At 46.2% G+C, this 20,713-nt stretch overlaps 1 protein-coding gene and 1 long non-coding RNA gene across 3 annotated transcripts in view; one reads left to right on the plus strand and one right to left on the minus strand.

Moving 5' to 3' along the window:
• FBXO38 (F-box protein 38) overlaps window positions 1-9,003 on the minus strand; it is a 165,321-nt gene extending 156,318 nt beyond the window's left edge. Inside the window, exon 1 of one of the 2 annotated variants that reach the window (XM_085618196.1) lies at window positions 8,898-9,003. The gene's annotated coding sequence lies outside the window, so the exon portion shown is untranslated. The other variant, XM_085618197.1, reaches the window with a different exon arrangement.
• A 56-nt stretch (window positions 9,004-9,059) lies between these two features.
• The window catches only part of LOC146811129 (uncharacterized), a 31,671-nt gene continuing 20,017 nt past the window's right edge, over window positions 9,060-20,713 (plus strand). The window contains exon 1 of the long non-coding RNA XR_014966687.1: window positions 9,060-9,122. This is a non-coding gene — a long non-coding RNA (uncharacterized LOC146811129). The remainder of the gene's footprint in view (window positions 9,123-20,713) is intronic.

The following is a 20,713-nucleotide window of genomic DNA, read 5'->3' on the forward strand; positions in this document are numbered from 1 at the left end:
GTCTCTTTCCACTCCGGAAAATTGTCCCAGTTGCGATGCAGAATCTGAGTCCGATATACACATACTTTTTTTTTGCCCCGCTTATAAAAAGAGCAGGAAATACTGGATCCTACCTATCTGCAGGAACCTAGGGTTTATTCACTGCAGGGAAGCTTACAGGGTCCTCAAAACAGATTTATCTAGGCAAATAGTATTTGCAGTTTCCTCATTTCTTGCATCAATCTGGAGGAAAAGAAGACTAAATGTGTGCCTTTAATATGAATTTTGATGTTTCTAGTCTCTTGATTTATTATGATGAAGGTCCTCTCTATAATTCAATAGGTATTAGATTATCTTTACTCTGATAGGTTTGAGAAATGAAAGGTTATGTCTGTGTTCTGTTCCTCTGACAAACGTTTTATTGTATTTTTATTCATTTCTGTCGTATTTGTACGTGCTTTTATGACTAAATTAGTCGAAATAAAGTTGAAAATGAAATGAATAACCCTATTAGGCACACTGATTCAATTTGTAGAACCCAAAACCTCATTAACACAATAGTGAATATTAGAACGCTTTTCTGGGAGTTCCAGAACAAGAGGGAAGAGAGTCCCCATTTAAATTGGATTTTATTAAAGTAGCCTCAAAGTAATATATCATGGTATTATATTAAAGGAAATATTCAATTAGACAATAACAATTACACTGAGAGGATACACGGCACTTGTGCAAGTAAAGCCAAAAGAGGAGTCTGAGTAGTCTTGCTGTTTTTTTGAGGAGACGGAAATAATTTCCACTGCCCACTAACGCTCAGAGTCATTAAAAGGTGTCACCCGGATGCTTGTGAAGTACATTTACATAAACGTTCTGGAATGCTATGTAAGTGCTAGGAGGCAGTCTACCACTGCCTGTTCCCTTCTGGAGTCCAGCAAACTACGAAATGCGGCAGCCTGGTGCTCACCTCTGCAACACCTTATCAACAGGAGTGGGACATCCCTAATCATGTTACACTCATATGGGAAGGACCGGGAGAAATTCAACGTCATCAATTACACCACTCCCCCAGGATCAGACTTCCCAGGCTTACAGGAAACTCTACGGGCAGATACCACTGCGCAAGCTCATTTTCAGCCAGGTCTACCAGCTCGATGCACTTTTCCTCAAGATGTGAGAGGAAGGGTGGTGCTGATGAGGGCAAGAGGGGCAGCGCAGCTTCTCCTACCAATAGAGGAGTCACAAGGTGGAGGCATGAAAGTGGAATGACTAGACCCACACATCTGATATCCCCACACTCAAAATAGGTGTGTCAACCCTTGGCATGGACATCTCCTTACAAGAGGAAGACTGAAAAGAATTACCATGTTTGGAGAAACACTACACAAAAAAGAGCATGGTATAGCACTCAACATGGTATAGCAGTGGGAGCAACAATCGAACGAACAAATAACTCTGCATCTAGTGCAGGGGACAGACGTCTCTCTTAAAGACTCTCTACAGGTGGCACTATACCACAATGTGTCTGGTGAAAATGAGGAGTGAAAGCCAGATGTGTTGGATGGAGTGTGGTGAGGAGGGGACAATGATGCACATCCTCAGATCATGCCTGGTACTGCATCCTTCTAGTCAAGCCCAGTGTTGCATCACTGGTTCGGCTAGAGTCCACTGCCCAGGAGTGGTCCTCTTGGGCCACCCGGCCCCAAACATATTCCCACTGAACAAAACTACTTTGTGTGCCAATATGCTGCTTGTGAAAGAGCAGAATACTGTCAATCGAAGTGAAGCCAGCCAACAGAGAGAGATACAGAGAGAATTTTAATAAATACAAAAGGTCATGGTTAATGGCAGACCTAATTAGGGGCCTAATTATTAAAGAAAGTCTAAAAAGTGAACCTGTGGTATATGATATGTCCTTGCATTAAGTGCAGGATATAAGGCGGTCATGAATTCGCAAGAATTTACAGAAGTAGGCCAAGACAGTGCTCCCAGAAAATATTTGTCAACTGCATTTAAGCATGAGTAAATATGCATGTGTAGATTTGCTAATGTGAAAATCTGTTGAGTTTTTACAAGTTCACTTTCCCTCCAACAACGTTTTACATCTGACATGGTCAGGAGTGAACTTTAAACTTTTCTCGGTATGGGAAAAGATTAAATTAGAGTTGGTAAAAACCCTTAAAACATACAATATAGAAGGATTGCATAGACCCAAAAGTGCATTCCAACCCTGGCACTACTGTTTACCACTACCTTCAGCCCCAGCATGCAGATCTGCGAAAAAGTGGCAAAATAAGAGCATTGCCAGTATTCAAATACTACTATGGTATGAGCCCTGGCATATTCAAAGAGGCTATATCAGAGCTCTTATATAATGAGATTTCTGCCACAATTTGTCGTTGCATTACATGGCACAAAAGGGACATGTGGGTTTTGCTACAGGACAAGTAGATTTATGAAGCAACTTGCCCCAAGGACAAGTAGATATTTTATTAAATTCCACAAGCTTGAAAACAAAACAGTAATTCCTTAACCTACTGTGTTATTACCTACAACACGCCTGCCGGAAGAGGCTTTCTTACGACTGCTGGGTTCCTCCTATACTCAAACTACTCATGCAATAGTCCATTCACTGCCTCTATATCTAAAGGAAATGGTCACCACACAAACTGTGTTTGTGTAGTAGACTCCTGCAAGTCCAAAGTCAATGCCACCCATAAGTAGGATTCTATAACAAACTAGCCCTATTTCACACTTTCAGGATTGAAAACGCATGAGGACCCTTATGCTAGCTTTATTTTATTTATTCAATCGATTAAAAATATGATCATTCACAGTTTAAAATACAGTACAAAATCAATATACCATTAAAAAATGTGGCAGTATAAAAACCATTAAAAGTGATTTATATAATACAAAAAACAATCTTCTACTTTTTCCATAAATTATTAGCCTGTGTCTGAACAGAATACCACTGAATCTGGTTGGAATTATATTACCAGTGCTACAACACAGGAACAAGTTTGCCCATTTTTGACCTTTTCCACCATGCAAACATTAAAAACCTCGAAACAGCAAATACCAACCAGCTTGTGGTATCTTACTTAAATATACGCATGGCTTCCAAAGGACAATTAAAAGATGAAATGCGACATACAGGGTCCAGCCAAGTTTTCCTAAGTTCAGCGTAAAAGGAACAGCAGAAGAAAAAGTGCTCAGTGGTTTCAGGTGAAATATGGCACAAAGGACACAATGAATTAACAGACAGGTTTCCCCATGAACTATTCAATGCATTCAAAGGAAGGGTTCCGTATCTAAACGGGACATACAAAGCTCGAGCCTGAGGCGGTTCAATATCATCCAGAAACCCTTCAAACGCAAATACTCCTTTGGTATTTAAAGTCAAAGTGCCATGTGCAAACCGGTCAACCCTTTCTGAGACCATTAGTTCCCAGAACCTTTTTTTGACTAAAGGGATCGTAAGTTTAGTCAAAGTCCCTGGATCTTCCCAGAGTTGCACCATCCCAATTTTTGTAAACCAGACCTTGATCTTACTAAACCACTTAATGTGGCCTGTTTGATTATGCAGAGCAATCAACTCTACCAAAGCCTCCCTCAGGGGCACCTGTGTTTTGCTCATCCACACCCTGATCCAGAACAGGATTGACCTCAAAAGGGCATAATGGTAAATAGGTTTTAGGCCAAGATCTAGTCTAAGTGGCAGGAGTGGTGTATTCACTGGGAGGTTCATAATGGCTCTCATGCATTTATTTTCAGCACGAGTTAGTTCTGTCAGGTTTTCTAAACCCCACAATTCGGCACCATAGAGGGCCGCACCCAGACCCTTAGCCCTATGAATTTCAATAATGGGGGATATTGGCCGAAAGGGGGAAGCTCTAGCCCTTTGAACTATAGCAAAATCAACATGCTGAAGGGTCGCAATGCTTTTTTCTATCTGCGATGTCCATGCCAGCATATGGATACCCAGATAGTCAAATGAACCAACCTGCTCCAAACTATGCGTGCCCAGGGTAAGTTTCCTCTTGTTAGACTTATATGGATTAAAGACCATATATTTGGTCTTCAGCCCATTTATTTCTAGACCCTTATCTTTTCAAACTAGGGCAAATTTATTTATTAGATTTTGAATGCCACAGGGTGTTCTGGCAATAAGCAGTGTGTCGTCTGCAAAAAGCAGACAGGGCACTACCTTTCCAGCCAATTTTGGGGGGTCACCACCGCAGTTAAAAAGTTCTCCTATTAGGCCAATTAATGTAGAGGATAAACAATGTGGGAGCAAACACGCATCCCTGGCAAACGCCCTTCTGAACAGCTATGGCGTTTGTCAGGGAGCCCTCAGTATTCCACCTCACCCTGGCGAAGGTATCTTGGTGTAACCTAACCAAGAGTTTGAGCAAATAAGCCGGTAGACCCAATGAGCTCAGTGCTAGCCAAAGTTGGGACCGGTCAATGGAATTGAAGGCGGTCTTTAGGTCCACGAACACTACATATAGGTGACCTCCTCTAATTGTGACTTCTTTCCAGATTAACAGGAGAAACCTAAAGACTTGGTCCGTGGTACTGGTTGCGGCCCTGAATCCTGCCTGTAGATTTGACAGAACATTGTTGTCCTCTATCCAGTTTTAGATTCTAGTCAAGATAAGTTTGCAAAAAATATTTTGCATTACATCAATAAGACTGATGGGCCTATAATTCACCCGGCTACCCTTTGTCGCCCTTTTTGTGGATAGGGATAATCTCAGCACCCCGCCAGGTCTCCGGAATTGCACCCCCCTTCAAAATAGTATTGTAAACCCTTTGGAGCAACGGACCCCAGACAGACGGTTCTGCCCTAAACAGTTCTCCCGGAAGCTTGTCCAAACCCTGTGTTTGTGTAGTAGACTCCTGCAAGGCCAAAGTCAATGCCACCCATAAGTAGGATTTTATAACAAACTAGCCCTATTTCACACTTTCAGGATTGAAAAACGCATGAGGACCCTTATGCTAGCTTTAAAAAAAAAAAAATTTTAAAAAAAGAAGGAGTGCCCCCTGAATATGGGGACCACAATATCGATGAAACACAATATTGGGGACAGAATAGCGAAAATAAAATCTCGACAATTATCATCTAGATTTACTATTCCTAATGCAACATGTATGCACCTACGTGATACATATATCTACAAAGTACGTATATGTAGGGTAAGGAACATTAAATATATGCTTCCCTATATGCACTTGCTTTTAGATATTTTGTCCCTCAATACCTGTGCCACAATACTGTTAGTGTCGATGTTCAGTAGTACAATCTTCAATGAAAAATGTCAGACCCAGTTGGGGGATACTATTAGGCATATATAGAGACACATGTTTCTTCTTCTTCTGAAAAATAATAATGTGGCGAAGAGAACGCCATCCTCGACTCCTCCCAGTCCGGATTTTGCAGCAACCATAGCACTGAGACCATCCTCCTCGCCGCCACCAATGACATCCGCGTGCTACTCGACCAGGGCCACACTGCGGCTCTCATCCTACTAGAACTCTCTGCAGCCATCGACACTGTCTCACACCGCACTCTCGCAGCCAGACTGCACGATGCCGGTATACGAGGATCCACCCTTGACTGGATCTGCTCCTTTCTCTCCGGCAAAACCCAAAGGATCAGACTCCCACCCTTCCTCTCCGAACCCACAGAAATGAACTGTGGAGTACCACAAGGATCCTCGCTCAGCCCCACGCTCTTCAACATCTACATGGCCCTCCTCGTCGCCATCGTCGGACAGCATGGGCTCAGCATATTATCCTACGTCGACGACACCCAGCTCATCCTCTCCCTCACGAAGAATACCGAATACACCAGATTCTGCTTCCAGGAAGGAATGAAGAACGTTGCAGCCTGGATGAACAACAGCTACCTGAAGCTCAACTCGGAGAAGACAGAGGTCCTCGGACCATCCTCCACCGCTTGGGACAACACCGGGTGGCCTTCCGCCCTCGGAAACCCACCCACTCCATCAGACCACGTCTGAAACCTCGGCATCATCCTAGACTCCTCCCTCACCATGACTAGCCAGATCAATGACGTCGCCACCACCTGCTTTACCTCCCTTACCTCCCTCTGCATTCTCCACAAGACCTTCAAGTGGATCTCCCTCCGAATGCAGAAAGACCGTCACCCACGCACTCATAACCAGCAGACTGGACTACGGCAATGCCCTCTACTCCGGAATCAACAGAACCCCGCTACACAAGCTCCAAACCATCCAAAACATCGCCGCCAGACTTGTCCTCGGAACCCCATGACACGAGCACATGACCCAGAATCAACGAGACCTCCACTGGCTCCCCGTCGAGAAGAGAGTAACCTTCAAGCTACTCACCCACGCCTACAAATCCCTCCACAACATCGGACCCAAATACCTCAAGAGAGAGTCTCCTTCCACGTACCAATACAGTCTATGTAATTTCTTCACTTCTTACCCAGGCAGCCACGGCTTTTCATTTATTCATAAAAGGGGCATTAGCTGCACCAGTAGGGGATGTAGGAGTGCCCTGGGAAGTTAAATCTGTAGTTTCTTTTATCACAGTGTAATAAAATATTGAATGCTTTTCAACCTCCTCTCCCCCTGGTCCTCCACCTGGTGGTCAGATGACCATGACCCTCCTCCTCTTCCAGTGGCCAAAGTTAAAAATCTTGCTGTCCGCAACTCACCTTCTGCCACTAAGTTAATGCCACCATCTCCTCATGCTTCTGTCTTCTTAGGATCATTAGAAAATCCTCATGTTTATCTCAGTCTCTACTAGAAAGACAGTGATCACAGCTCTGATACTTTCCAAACCGGATTACTGTATTGGCCTTTAGGTCAACTTGCTCAAAAATCTTTCAACCAACCGCAAATGGTGCAGAACGCTGCTGCCAGACTGTTGTTAGGTATCCCTAAATTCAAATCTATCTCTGTAGAGATCAAACGCCTTAATTGGCTCCCTGTGAGAAACTGGTTTGAGTTCAAGGTCCCTTGAATGGCCTTCAATGCACTTCGTGACTCTGGATTAGGCTTTCTCAAAAAATCATTTCAATGGTACATTCCCAGCCATTTACTTTGCTCCTCCAGAGCCTTGCTCCTGAAGCTGCCCAGATTTGATCAAACCAATTAGGGGGTAGGAGCTTCACTGTTTCCACGGCTAAGTTCTGGAATGATCTCCCCCCCAAACAGTTGAGCCTCAACTACTCTGCCGTCTTTCAGAAAGGAGCTGAAAACTTGGCTCTTTAACACCTTGCCATGTTCCTATTAGGCACCTCTTTGTCCTCAGCAGCAGTCTCAGCGCCATGACACCGTTGGGCACATGCACGCTCCATAAAGTCCTTCAACATAACAAAGAACACTTAAAGAAATGAGGGTCTGAAAAAACAAGCCTCTGGTCTTTTGGTGTTAGAGATAACTGCAACATCAGTAGCTTTTCAAAGACATGCACGTGTGCTAGTTTATGGAAATATTGTTAAAGTGGGGAGTGTACTGCATTAGTGGAGAATAAGAGCAAACATACACTAAGCAAAAAAAGTAAGTTAAAAGGAAAATGAGCACAATAGCAGGCAATGCCCAGGTGGCTTCTACAAAAACGGAGAACCATGGCACTTGTATTGCCAATCTTGACAGGCATTGAGCAGTTTGGTGGAAAATTAATAGGATGACTGGTACAGTATATGAGGACAGCAATGTGTAGGTACTGCCGACAGTGTGCGGCCTCTCTTACTAAAGTGCCCACTTAGTATGAAGGAGGTTTGTTTGTCTGCTTCTATCTTGAGCCTCTTTTGAGTACCTGAAAAACTCCAAAAAGCAATTGCTAGCAGAAAGTATCGTACAATAATACACGTTTTGTACAGCGATCTCACTGTTCCTATGTCAGTGCATACTTACGTGTTCGGTTATGTCCTAGTGAAAACACTACACTCTGTGATATTATTCTATGTCTTACACTGTAGTGTAAAGTTTCCAATAACGGACTGTACCATATCCACCATTTGAACACATTTAATAAAAAAAATGATGGCGGTGGAAGAATCATACTACTCTTTCAATCTTCACTCGCTCGATCTTTATACACCAGCATAAAATGTCCGCCCCGCCACTATTAAAATCCACCAACCATCACTAGCACCAGGCTCAATGAATAATTGTCATCCCACAAACCGAAATAGGATAACATAGACATGTTTAGCATTCCTACTAACAGGGACGTCAGAAAACAGCATCAGATCACCGAGTACCTCAGACTGTAATGTAGCAAGAAACTTATTTCACATATTTAACTAGTATTTTTAAGGCACTTGCGTTTCTAAAGTCCTTCCTAACGAACAGTGTTACAAATGGCGAGCGAGGGCGAGGCAGTTAGAGAAGTTCTGTTCTACGAGGTGAAATGCGCTTTTAGTGTTTTAACTGGATGCATCATTTTTTAATTGCATACGTTTTGCTGCTGTTAGTGACTGTGCCAACAAAAACTGGAAGTGTAAGAATGTGGCATGAGTTCCACCTGATGTAATCATGTTAGACCTCTGGCCCTATAGCAACCATTAGTAATGTAGCGCTGCAAAATGCACAATGACACAAGCATATTTTGTGGTGGGGAAGATTGTCCAAAATATTATACTCCCATTTCCTTCGTCGTAACAAGATTGCTTACTCTTCCCAATGGCCGAACTTGACGTGTATCCGATAAAGAATTTTAAAGCAGATGTCTTTTCCAAGGCTGTCATTCACATATGAGTTGCCTCTCTCCTGAGCAAACACTGCATGAGGGCATTTCCCTTCTTATGCAAAGATCCCGGAGGCCCGTTTCGGACTCCTCTTACTGAAAATCTATTAAATTGTCCTTTCCCAACATTAAAAAACACACACTTACACACACACAATCCTGACTCCTCTCACCTCAGCCCTCCTTCTCCCTCCTATGTTATTGTTGCCGTCCTGTGGGGGAATAAGCCAGACGGACACTTCCGAATCGCTTTCACTTCCTGTAACGTCACAAGGCACCCTCAGGACAGAAACGGTCGTCTGCTATCGCCATCTTGCAGGTGGCAAGCATAGAAAGAGAAGACAAACTATTGCCGACTTTGCCTAATAAACAAGCGATTAGAAAGGGTGCACTCTAAGGTAAGTGTATCTCTCTGCTAAAAACACATCAATAAATTGCTCACAAAAAATCGAGCTCAAAGGTTTTTTTAACTGAAACCTTTTGAAATTATAAAATAATGTGCATGTTGGTTCGAGCATTTTTTGTTGTTTTTGTTTTTTTACTGATTATCCCTAGAAGTAAATACTAATTATATTCATATAGAGTAGGTGAAACGTTCTTTCCCCCGTAATTTCAAATATTTTTCTTGATATTTAAAGGGTGATTCTGTTTAAACCCTGATTTTATATGTGTCTGTATATGCAACGTACGAAATCCGTTTCAGTTTTTAAGTAGAAACAGTCGCACTGACTTGGAGTTGTCAAATGGCCTAATGGCATTTGTGAGTGGGTGAAAGTTGAGCCAGTCCAGGTTTTTCAGGCTAAAGGAAGCACTCTGCATTGTTTTGAGTCTCTATTTGCAAAGGTTACAAAAAGGACGGAAAGCCTAGAATGCATCTTCCTGTTCACTTTATAGAAAATAAAACAAGCATTGAAAATGCAATAGGTCTCGCCTTTGATTAAGGTAAAGCCATTTGCTTTGCTAATGGTATTGTATAGCAAAGCAAATGGCTTTAACTTAATCAAAGGCGAGACCTATTGCATTTTCAATGCTTGTTATTAAGTGTGGTGAAAAGGTTATTCAACCTTTACAATGTAGGCTTTATTCTGCAAAACCAGCTCAGTCCCTTTTATAAGGAAAATAGCTGAAGTACAAGTAAGCTTTGCACAGGGCTAGGACCAGCACTGAAAAGGCACGTCCTCCCAAACCGTGTCTTCCTAGCCAGGGGCAACTGGTTGAAAGCCTTTGTGATGACATAGCACCCTCGGTGAAAGGTTGTGACGTTTTGAATGTAAGACTTGTACAGAGGCCATGGGAAGGTGTAGGGCACCTGGAGGTGCATCACAGCTCTGGACATCTGAAAGAGGTGAGGCAGACTTCGACTGATTACTGTCTTAATATACCCATTCCATGAAAGAAGGGACACTCAACAAAATGGATGGCGACTCTGCTTACCATAAAGACCCTGATGGAGGACAGTCTATCTAGCAGGTTAAAAGGTCACGCTTGTGGATATGTTGCTTACCAGTGATACATGCTCATCTTTCTGAAGGGGAACGTATTCATCGAGTTTAGAAGTGAGTAGCGTATTGGCGCCCTGTTTATTTCAGTGTACGTTTTGGTGAACCGCAGGCTAGAACTAGTCTGATTGTGAGCACTTCGACTAATCTCCCTGTGCCTACGATTGTAAATGTGTAGCCTGTGGTGCACCTGTATAATTCAAAAGAAGTAAATCTCCACTTAATGTTTTTGATTTTGTATCATCTCACAACATTCACTAAAGTGCAGAGCTTGGCTCCGCTCAGGTAGTTTTGTGTTAAGTAACCATGAATCCATTCAATAAGCATTCATTAACACCTGGGGATGATAGGGTGAGACTAGCAGGACTGAGGAAAGATGAGAGAAGTAGTAGAACAGAAGAAAGGCGAGACAAGCGGGAGCACTGAGGCAAGATGAGAGAAGTCAAAATAGAAGAAAGCTGAGACAAACAGGAGGACTGAGGAAAGGTGAGACAATACAGGAGGACAGAGGAAAGGTGAGAGAAATAGAAGAATAGAATAAAGGTGAGGCAAGTGGGATTGAGAAAAGGTGTAACGAAGAGTGAACAGGACAGTGTGGTGAGCGATGGTGGTGGAGTGTGTGGTACGGCATAAAAGAGGCAGGGCGACAATATGCTGGTGCATGAAGAAGAGGTGTGGTGAGGCTCAGTGAAGTGTGGGGAAGACATTGTGGTGAAGCATGGAGGAGAACTGTGGGCAACCAACCTAGATTGGTGAAATAATGTGTGGTGGGTAAGCTGGTGTGAAGAGGGAAGAAAGAGAAGGCGGTGAGGTTTGGAGGAGAGTTGTAGGAGGAAGGCAGCACACTGGGATTTGGGGAACAAGGTGGGTTGAGAGGTGTGGAAGGACATTTAAAGACGGAATGGGATCAAGTCCTACCACATGCACATCCACAATGAAATGACCTTTAAGCGAGTTCCAGGCAAACACCGAAAACAAACATCCCTCTTATGGTCCTTGATCTGATTCACATTTCCACTGATTGTGAGAATCCGTAGACTGTTTTCAAACAACTTAGCGTGCTGAAACTAGCAGGCACACAGGGCTGGGTTTATCCTCAAAGCTATTCCGGGGGGGGGGGGGGGGGGCTATGTCTCCGTCACTGCTCTCCTTGTAGGTTCGTCTTGGTGGTGAAGTGAGGGCGACATTCAGAAAAGAACCTCATGCAGAGCAGCGGCATGCTGCAGTCTGGGGCTGAGTTTTTGTTTTTTAAACTAAGTTGCCCTTGCCGTAGGAGGACGTCCCAGTCCTGCATGTTGTGCCGAGCGCTGCAGAGCAGGCCATACTGTTCAAGGACTGGTCATGCCACAGCACCCCCACTAACAGCTCGAGACAGCCGGATGATGCCACAATCTCATGCCATTCCCTGGGAAGGCAGCCGTGGGTGAAGGAACCGACTCGTAGAGGTCGCGCGAGAAATGCATTCCAAAGACGCCTCTTCATATCTCGCCGCTACCTGATTTCTTCTCTGATCAACATTATTTGTTTATTGTATTTCTCCATATTTTACGTTTTATAATGCGTAGCTCTTTCATGTGGCCTAACGGATAGAGTGGTCGACCTAGGAGCTGGGGAACTGGGTCTCGAGTCTCCTGTGATTCTGGGCAAATCACTTAATACCCCCCACCCCCTCCCGTGCCTAACAAAATGCATGTGCCCTGTCTGTAACGCAGCTGCTGCTCATGTAGGCGCTATATGAAACTCAAAAAAATAAGAATCAATGTCGAACGCCAGTGGTTTGGTAGATGAGGCTGTTTCTATACCATAAAGCATTCTAGTGGCCAAAGCGTGTACAACAAATTAGCAAAACAACTCCTCCTCTGCAGACCATGATAGGGACCTACTAGAAGGGTCAGGGGGGATGCTGTTCTCTAGTCTCTCAACTGTCCACAAGTAGCGTAATAAGATGGCTCCAGTCACCGTTTTTCCACTTATGGATTTTACTATTACATATCAATATTAGCAGAATTGTTGGTCCAATTAATGCAAATCAAATTAACCAATACTACAACTCCCAGAATGCAAAGTGCAGGAATTGAACAGAAGTGCACCGGTCGCATGGAGCCATCTGGTCATCTCATCAACTTTGTGAGGCGGAAACAGTGTAACTATCGTTGATGTCGGCAACAGTTTATGTTACACCAGTGAAAGCAAGCCGTAGGTATAAACACTCAGTAACAAATTTGTCTTGGACTTTCAGGCGTGGGGGGCGCTCGTTGCACTCACCACCCAGGGAAATGAACACAACCGTCGCCCAGCGAGGAAGAGACGCTGGAAGGAATCAATGAGCTGTTGCTGCTCCATAACCACGCCGCACGGGTTAAATACTTCAAGGAGCAGTCCGCAGAATCTAGCCGGTCTGTGTTCCTAGCATTGGTATTTTTCTGTCTCCTCTGGAGGTACACAGGAGATACCGAACGATTCCAGCCCCTCGTGTTTTCTACGTGCCTTACCTGGAGGTAAATAGTCGGCAGTGCATGATTCATTTCAATGCATGAATGACTCAAAGGTGCTGCTGGAATGGAACGGCAGAACAGTCCTTTATCAATGCTGGAAAGTAAACAAATATACTCTGCCATTCTATAAATTGGGTGTCAAGAGTTGGCAGCCGAAAGGAGGCGCAGTCTGACATGCAACAAACATTTATTTTTAAAACTCTTCCCCATAGAAATTGGCAGTATGAACAAATGTTATAGTAAATCTGTTGTGGCTTACTTCAATGGCCAGAAACAAGCTGCAATGTTATAAACAAGTCTGTAAGCGCTCGCCAGGCAGCCGCGGTTGTGACGTGGACTTTTCTCTTTTTCTGCCGTCCCACTTGGACGGCCTCGCCTGCTTTCCTTCTTTAGTAAAAGGTTTCTTATCTTTATGGGGCCATGTGTTTGGCCCCATAAAGATAATAAACCTTTTTCGACGCAAGGAAGGCAGACGAGCCCGTCCAAATGGGACGGCTCAAAAAGCCGAACGAAAACGTCACTACCAACTCTTTTCCAATGGCTGGCCACCGTTTAGCATAAACGGTGACACCAGCCAATGGAAAAGAGGGGCGGGGCTTAATGCCCTTTACACAAAATACCCCAAATCATTAAATCATGCCAGGCGAGACCTAAAAACAATTCTAGCATTTGCAACAAGAATTTTCAGTTCTATTAAGGACAAAGCGAGGATTATGCTTCTTTTTCTTTACTCTTTATTTTCAGCAGCCAATCAGATTAAACTTTTTTACAAAACATTACATTTCCCATGAAACCATAAAGTCACATGTATAATCACAGAGCCACAGCCCTGTATAACCTTCCAACAGCACCATAGCTTCCTCTTTCTTTGCTTCAGTCTATTGAAACACAACCGGAGCCCAGCTCAGCGATCTCAGACGCAAAAAATCCAAAGACCTCCATCTGCAACAGCAGAGAAGGCAATTATCCCACGATGAACCAAAGTATGAGTGGGGAACATGCCCAGGAAGTTGGAACGTGGTGGTGAGATCAATCACTTGTCCTTGCTTCCTAGTAAGGAAGTAAAAATACAAAAGTGAAAAGAAGTACAGCAGCCTCTGGTAAGTTCTTCATTTAATACGTCCCGTCAAGGCAGCCCCCAGGCAGCAACTGCCACAACAGTACATTCTATGTTCCACGCAGGGAACCAGGCAACAAGAACATTCCAATGCAGATCCCCAACACACACCCCTTCCTTCACAATGTAACAATAAAAGTAACAAGAACAGGTGTTGACTGTTAGAAATGAGATTTTTGGTCGGCTAGGGCATGTGCCAAAGTCGGGCAGAAACCACCACTCTAGTCAGGATAAAGGAGTTACACTCCTAAAGTAACCCCTGCTCACCCCCTTGGTAGCTTGTGACGAGCAGTCAGGCTTACCTTAGAGGCAGTGTGTAAAGCATTTGCACATAACCAACAGTAATACAGTGTAAGCACTACAAAAGGACACCCCACCAGTTTAGAAAAATATACAATATTTGTATATACTTAAGACCAAAAATGATAAAAATCCACAATACAGTACTTATAAATCTTCGGTTATTAAAATATGTTTGAAAAATAGTTCCTTGATGTCGATATCTCCATCCAGGGCAATCACCGCGTCATAAGCAAACAAATCCAAATAGTTCTGGCTGACCGCGGCGTCGCAGGCCAGCTACAGTGTCGGGAAGACCCGCAAACAGTACTTTTTAGAAATGCAGGGCGTTGGCGACCTCTTGTTGAGCTTCCTAAAACACGGCGTCCACATTCGTCGGTTCCGGAGGTCAGTGCAGGGGTCGTCGGGGCCCTCGAAGTCACACGAGTTGCAGATCGATCTCCACACTGTTGAAGTCAGGAGCGCTGGCGTCGGCAGGCGTCGGCTGCTGTGGCGCAAAGTGCAGCGGTGCGGCGTGCTGTGCTCGCGGTGCAAGCAGCGGCTCGGTGGCAGCCTAAGATGGCGGCGTCGGTGAGACCAGGGTCGCGAAGTGAATGCGGTGCTCGTCACGGTGCTGGCAGGTCACGGTGCAAGCAACGGCATCGTCGTTGCTGAAGCGCTGTAGTCGGCTGATGAACTGGAGGCATCGGTATGCCAAGGCTACGGTGCGGGATGAGGGTGGTGTGTCGTGTAACTTTATGAGTGGTGCCCTCGAACCACGGTGCAAGCAGCGGCATAGATTTTGTCATGGGGCGGCATCGTCGGGGATACCAAGGCGTTGTCGTAAAGCAAGGCGGTGCAGAGTGCGGTGCCCACAGGTTGCGGTGTGAGCAGCGGCTCAGTGGCAGCATCAGCAGGCATCGTCGGTGTGACCAGGATAGCGGTGCGGCATTGCGGCGGTGCCCTCTGCTGTGCCTTCAGGACACGGAGTAAGCAGCGGCGTCGTAGACGTAATCGGGTTGCTTTTCATCTGTTGCAGCACAAAACACACAGTCCACAGTGCTGAGGGCAGAGGAGCTTTGCTGTTCCTGAGACTACTTGAACAGGGGGCAAGCTCTACCTGAAGCCCTTGGAGAAACTCACAAAGTAGATTGCAGAAAGTTCATTCCAGTCCTTTCACTGCCCAAGACAGAAGCAGCCACTGCAGGCCAACTCAGTAAAGCACACAGCAAAGTGGTAGTTCCTCCTTACAGCTTCTCCAGCTCTTCTTCTTGGCAGACTTCTTGGCCCAAAAGAGTTCTAAAGTTCAGGGGTCTGAGCCCCAATATTTATATCCCAAAATCCTTTGATCTCTTAGGCAGAGAGTGTCTGTGCCCAGCCAGAACCAGTTCTGCCTTCTCTGGTGTGACTTCCTGGCAGGAGGTGGAGACTGCATGGTCAGAGGCAGACCAGCCCCTTGGAGGTGCAAGGAAATCTCCCTCCCCCTTTCCCAATTGCAGCCCAGGCCTATTCAGCCCTTTCCTGACCCACCTAGACTATCTGGATCCACTCCTGCTCCCCAGCCTTCTGTCATCCAAAACCCAGACAGGCAATCCACATTCCAGCAGAGGCACACAGGATGACCGAGCAAGAAAATACCTACTTTCTAAAAGTGGTATTTTCAAACACAGAATGTAAAAATCCCCTTCACGAAAAGATGCATCTTTAGATTCTGAGTTCAGGCATACTAAACTTTATTTTCCTACCTAATTCCCCGGGCCAGTTATGTTTATAAGATATTATAAACAAACTCCCCATTCCGTCCTATGGGGAACAGGTAACCTTGCAATGGCGAAAAACGAAATTGGCTGTAATTCGCTATCAGGACATGCCACACACACCAGGGCATGTCCTACCTTTCACATACACAGCACCGGGCCCACAGGGGTACCTTGGGTCTACCTTAGGGGTGGCTGACATGTAAGAAAAGAGAAGGCAAGGGACTGGCAAGTGGGTGCACTGGCCAAGTCGACATGTCAGTTACAAACTTCACGCAGACTCCGCAATGGCAGGTCTGAGTTACCTTTTCAGGGCTACTCACGTGGGTGGCACAATCAGTGCTGCAGTCCCACTAGTAGCATCTGATTCATAGGCCCTGGCACACTCAGTGCACTTTACTAGGGACTAACAAGTAAATCAAATATCCAATCATGGAAACACCAATCCATAACACAATTTACCACTGGAGCGCTTGCACTTTACCACTGATCAGCAGTGAGAAACGTGCGCAGACACACTACGCCAGCAAAAACAAAGTCAAAACTGGGAGGTCAGAAAGCAAAAACTCAGGGGAAACACGCCAAAAGATGCCAAGTCTAACACATTTCCCCTCCAGCTGAAAATAGGGAGAACTACCCACCCTCCTGGGAGTTTTCTTCACTAAGGGGGAAGAACCCTGACAGACCATCTGCATTGGCGTGTTCTGTGTCAGGACGGTGTTCCACCATAAAGTCCATTCCCTGTAGGTGAGTGGTTGACTGGGGGTGAGTGCTTGCAATGTTCAACACTCCGTCCATCATTTCCTTTGGTTTTTGCTTTGTTCGCCATAAGTTGGCAGGGTATGCTCAGACGTGAGTCCCTTGCTCACTTTGCCACTGGATTCAAGCAAGCCTGGCTGAAGATGGCTGAAATGCCAGAAACCGGTCCTAGGAAGCTTGTTTCCGGTCCAGGGAAGACATGGCTTGGCAGTTCGGGCTGGACTGTTCCCATGAGGCACAGGGTCAGACTGATTTGCATATGGCCATGTCTGAACTGGGGTGGCAGAGTGGGCTAAAGAACTGTGATGGATTAAACCCAGATCAGTTGACTGGGGGTGAGTGCTTGCAATGTTCAACACTCCGTCCATCATTTCCTTTGGTTTTTGCTTTCTTTGCCATAAGTTGGCATGGTATGCTCAGACGTGAGTCCCTTGCTCCCTTTGCCACTGGATTCAAGCAAGCCTGGCTGAAGACGGCTGAAATGCCAGAAACCGGTCCTAGGAAGCTTGTTTCCGGTCCAGGGAAGACATGGCTTGGCAGTTCGGGCTGGACTGTTCCCATGAGGCACAGGGTCAGACTGATTTGCATATGGCCATGTCTGAACTGCGGTGGCAGAGTGGGCTAAAGAACGGTGATGGATTAAACCCAGATCAGTTGACTGGGGGTGGGTGCTTGCAATGTTCAACACTCCGTCCATCATTTCATTTGGTTTTTGCTTTGTTCGCCATAAGTTGGCAGGGTATGCTCAGACGTGAGTCCCTTGCTCACTTTGCCACTGGATTCAAGCAAGCCTGGCTGAAGACGGCTGAAATGCCAGAAACCGGTCCTAGGAAGCTTGTTTCCGGTCCAGGGAAGACATGGCTTGGCAGTTCGGGCTGGACTGTTCCCATGAGTCACAGGGTCAGACTGATTTGCATATGGCCATGTCTGAACTGGGGTGGCAGAGTGGGCTAAAGAACGGTGATGGATTAAACCCAGATCAGTTGACTGGGGGTGAGTGCTTGCAATATTCAACACTCTGTCCATCATTTCCTTTGGTTTTTGCTTTGTTCGCCATAAGTTGGCAGGGTATGCTCAGATGTGAGTCCCTTGCTCACTTTGCCACTGTATTCAAGCAAGCCTGGCTGAAGACGGCTGAAATGCCAGAAACCGGTCCTAGGAAGCTTGTTTCCGGTCCAGGGAAGACATGGCTTGGCAGTTCGGGCTGGACTGTTCCCATGAGGCACAGGGTCAGACTGATTTGCATATGGCCAAGTCTGAACTGGGGTGGCAGAGTGGGCTAAAGAACGGTGATGGGTTAAACCCAGATCAGTTGACTGGGGGTGAGTGCTTGCAATGTTCAACACTCCGTCCATCATTTCCTTTGGTTTTTGCTTTGTTCGCCATAAGTTGGCAGGGTATGCTCAGACGTGAGTCCTTTGCTCACTTTGCCACTGGATTCAAGCAAGCCTGGCTGAAGACGGCTGAAATGCCAGAAACCGGTCCTAGGAAGCTTGTTTCCGGTCCAGGGAAGACATGGCTTGGCAGTTCGGGCTGGACTGTTCCCATGAGGCACAGGGTCAGACTGATTTGCATATGGCCATGTCTGAACTGGGGTGGCAGAGTGGGCTAAAGAACGGTGATGGATTAAACCCAGATCAGTTGACTGGGGGTGAATGCTTGCAATGTTCAACACTCCGTCCATCATTTCCTTTGGTTTTTGCTTTGTTCGCCATAAGTTGGCAGGGTATGCTCAGACGTGAGTCCCTTGCTCACTTTGCCACTGGATTCAAGCAAGCCTGGCTGAAGACGGCTGAAATGCCAGAAGCCGGTCCTAGGAAGCTTGTTTCCGGTCCAGGGAAGACATGGCTTGGCAGTTCGGGCTGGACTGTTCCCATGAGGCACAGGGTCAGACTGATTTGCATATGGCCATGTCTGAACTGGGGTGGCAGAGTGGGCTAAAGAACGGTGATGGATTAAACCCAGATCAGTTGACTGGGGGTGAGTGCTTGCAATGTTCAACACTCCGTCCATCATTTCCTTTGGTTTTTGCTTTGTTCGCCATAAGTTGGCAGGGTATGCTCAGACGTGAGTCCCTTACTCACTTTGCCACTGGATTCAAGCAAGCCTGACTGAAGACGGCTGAAATGCCAGAAACCGGTCCTAGGAAGCTTGTTTCCGGTCCAGGGAAGACATGGCTTGGCAGTTCGGGCTGGACTGTTCCCATGAGGCACAGGGTCAGACTGATTTGCATATGGCCATGTCTGAACTGCGGTGGCAGAGTGGGCTAAAGAACGGTGATGGATTAAACCCAGATCAGTTGACTGGGGGTGAGTGCTTGCAATGTTCAACACTCCGTCCATCATTTCCTTTGGTTTTTGCTTTGTTCGCCATAAGTTGGCAGGGTATGCTCAGACGTGAGTCCTTTGCTCACTTTGCCACTGGATTCAAGCAAGCCTGGCTGAAGACGGCTGAAATGCCAGAAACCGGTCCTAGGAAGCTTGTTTCCGGTCCAGGGAAGACATGGCTTGGCAGTTCGGGCTGGACTGTTCCCATGAGGCACAGGGTCAGACTGATTTGTATATGGCCATGTCTGAACTGGGGTGGCAGAGTGGGCTAAAGAACGGTGATGGATTAAACCCAGATCAGTTGACTGGGGGTGAGTGCTTGCAATGTTCAACACTCCGTCCATCATTTCCTTTGGTTTTTGCTTTGTTCGCCATAGGTTGGCAGGGTATGCTCAGACGTGAGTCCCTTGCTCACTTTGCCACTGGATTCAAGCAAGCCTGGCTGAAGACGGCTGAAATGCCAGAAACCGGTCCTAGGAAGCTTGTTTCCGGTCCAGGGAAGACATGGCTTGGCAGTTCGGGCTGGACTGTTCCCATGAGGCACAGGGTCAGACTGATTTGCATATGGCCATGTCTGAACTGGGGTGGCAGAGTGGGCTAAAGAACGGTGATGGATTAAACCCAGATCAGTTGACTGGGGGTGAGTGCTTGCAATGTTCAACACTCCGTCCATCATTTCCTTTGGTTTTTGCTTTGTTCGCCATAAGTTGGCAGGGTATGCTCAGACGTGAGTCCCTTACTCACTTTGCCACTGGATTCAAGCAAGCCTGGCTGAAGACGGCTGAAATGCCAGAAACCGGTCCTAGGAAGCTTGTTTCCGGTCCAGGGAAGACATGGCTTGGCAGTTCGGGCTGGACTGTTCCCATGAGGCACAGGGTCAGACTGATTTGCATATGGCCATGTCTGAACTGGGGTGGCAGAGTGGGCTAAAGAACGGTGATGGATTAAACCCAGATCAGTTGACTGGGGGTGAATGCTTGCAATGTTCAACACTCCGTCCATCATTTCCTTTGGTTTTTGCTTTGTTCGCCATAAGTTGGCAGGGTATGCTCAGACGTGAGTCCCTTGCTCACTTTGCCACTGGATTCAAGCAAGCCTGGCTGAAGACGGCTGAAATGCCAGAAACCGGTCCTAGGAAGCTTGTTTCCGGTCCAGGGAAGACATGGCTTGGCAGTTCGGGCTGGACTGTTCCCATGAGGCACAGGGTCAGACTGATTTGCATATGGCCATGTCTGAACTGGGGTGGCAGAGTGGGCTAAAGAACGGTGATGGATTAAACCCAGATCAGTTGACTGGGGGTGAGTGTTTGCAATGTTCAACACTCCGTCCATCATTTCCTTTGGTTTTTGCTTTGTTCGCCATAAGTTGGCAGGGTATGCTCAGACGTGAGTCCCTTACTCACTTTGCCACTGGATTCAAGCAAGCCTGACTGAAGACGGCTGAAATGCCAGAAACCGGTCCTAGGAAGCTTGTTTCCGGTCCAGGGAAGACATGGCTTGGCAGTTCGGGCTGGACTGTTCCCATGAGGCACAGGGTCAGACTGATTTGCATATGGCCATGTCTGAACTGCGGTGGCAGAGTGGGCTAAAGAACGGTGATGGATTAAACCCAGATCAGTTGACTGGGGGTGAGTGCTTGCAATGTTCAACACTCCGTCCATCATTTCCTTTGGTTTTTGCTTTGTTCGCCATAAGTTGGCAGGGTATGCTCAGACGTGAGTCCTTTGTTCACTTTGCCACTGGATTCAAGCAAGCCT

Source organism: Triturus cristatus, chromosome 7 (assembly GCF_964204655.1).
Source record: "Triturus cristatus chromosome 7, aTriCri1.1, whole genome shotgun sequence".
NCBI classification, from domain to species: Eukaryota; Metazoa; Chordata; class Amphibia; order Caudata; family Salamandridae; genus Triturus; species Triturus cristatus.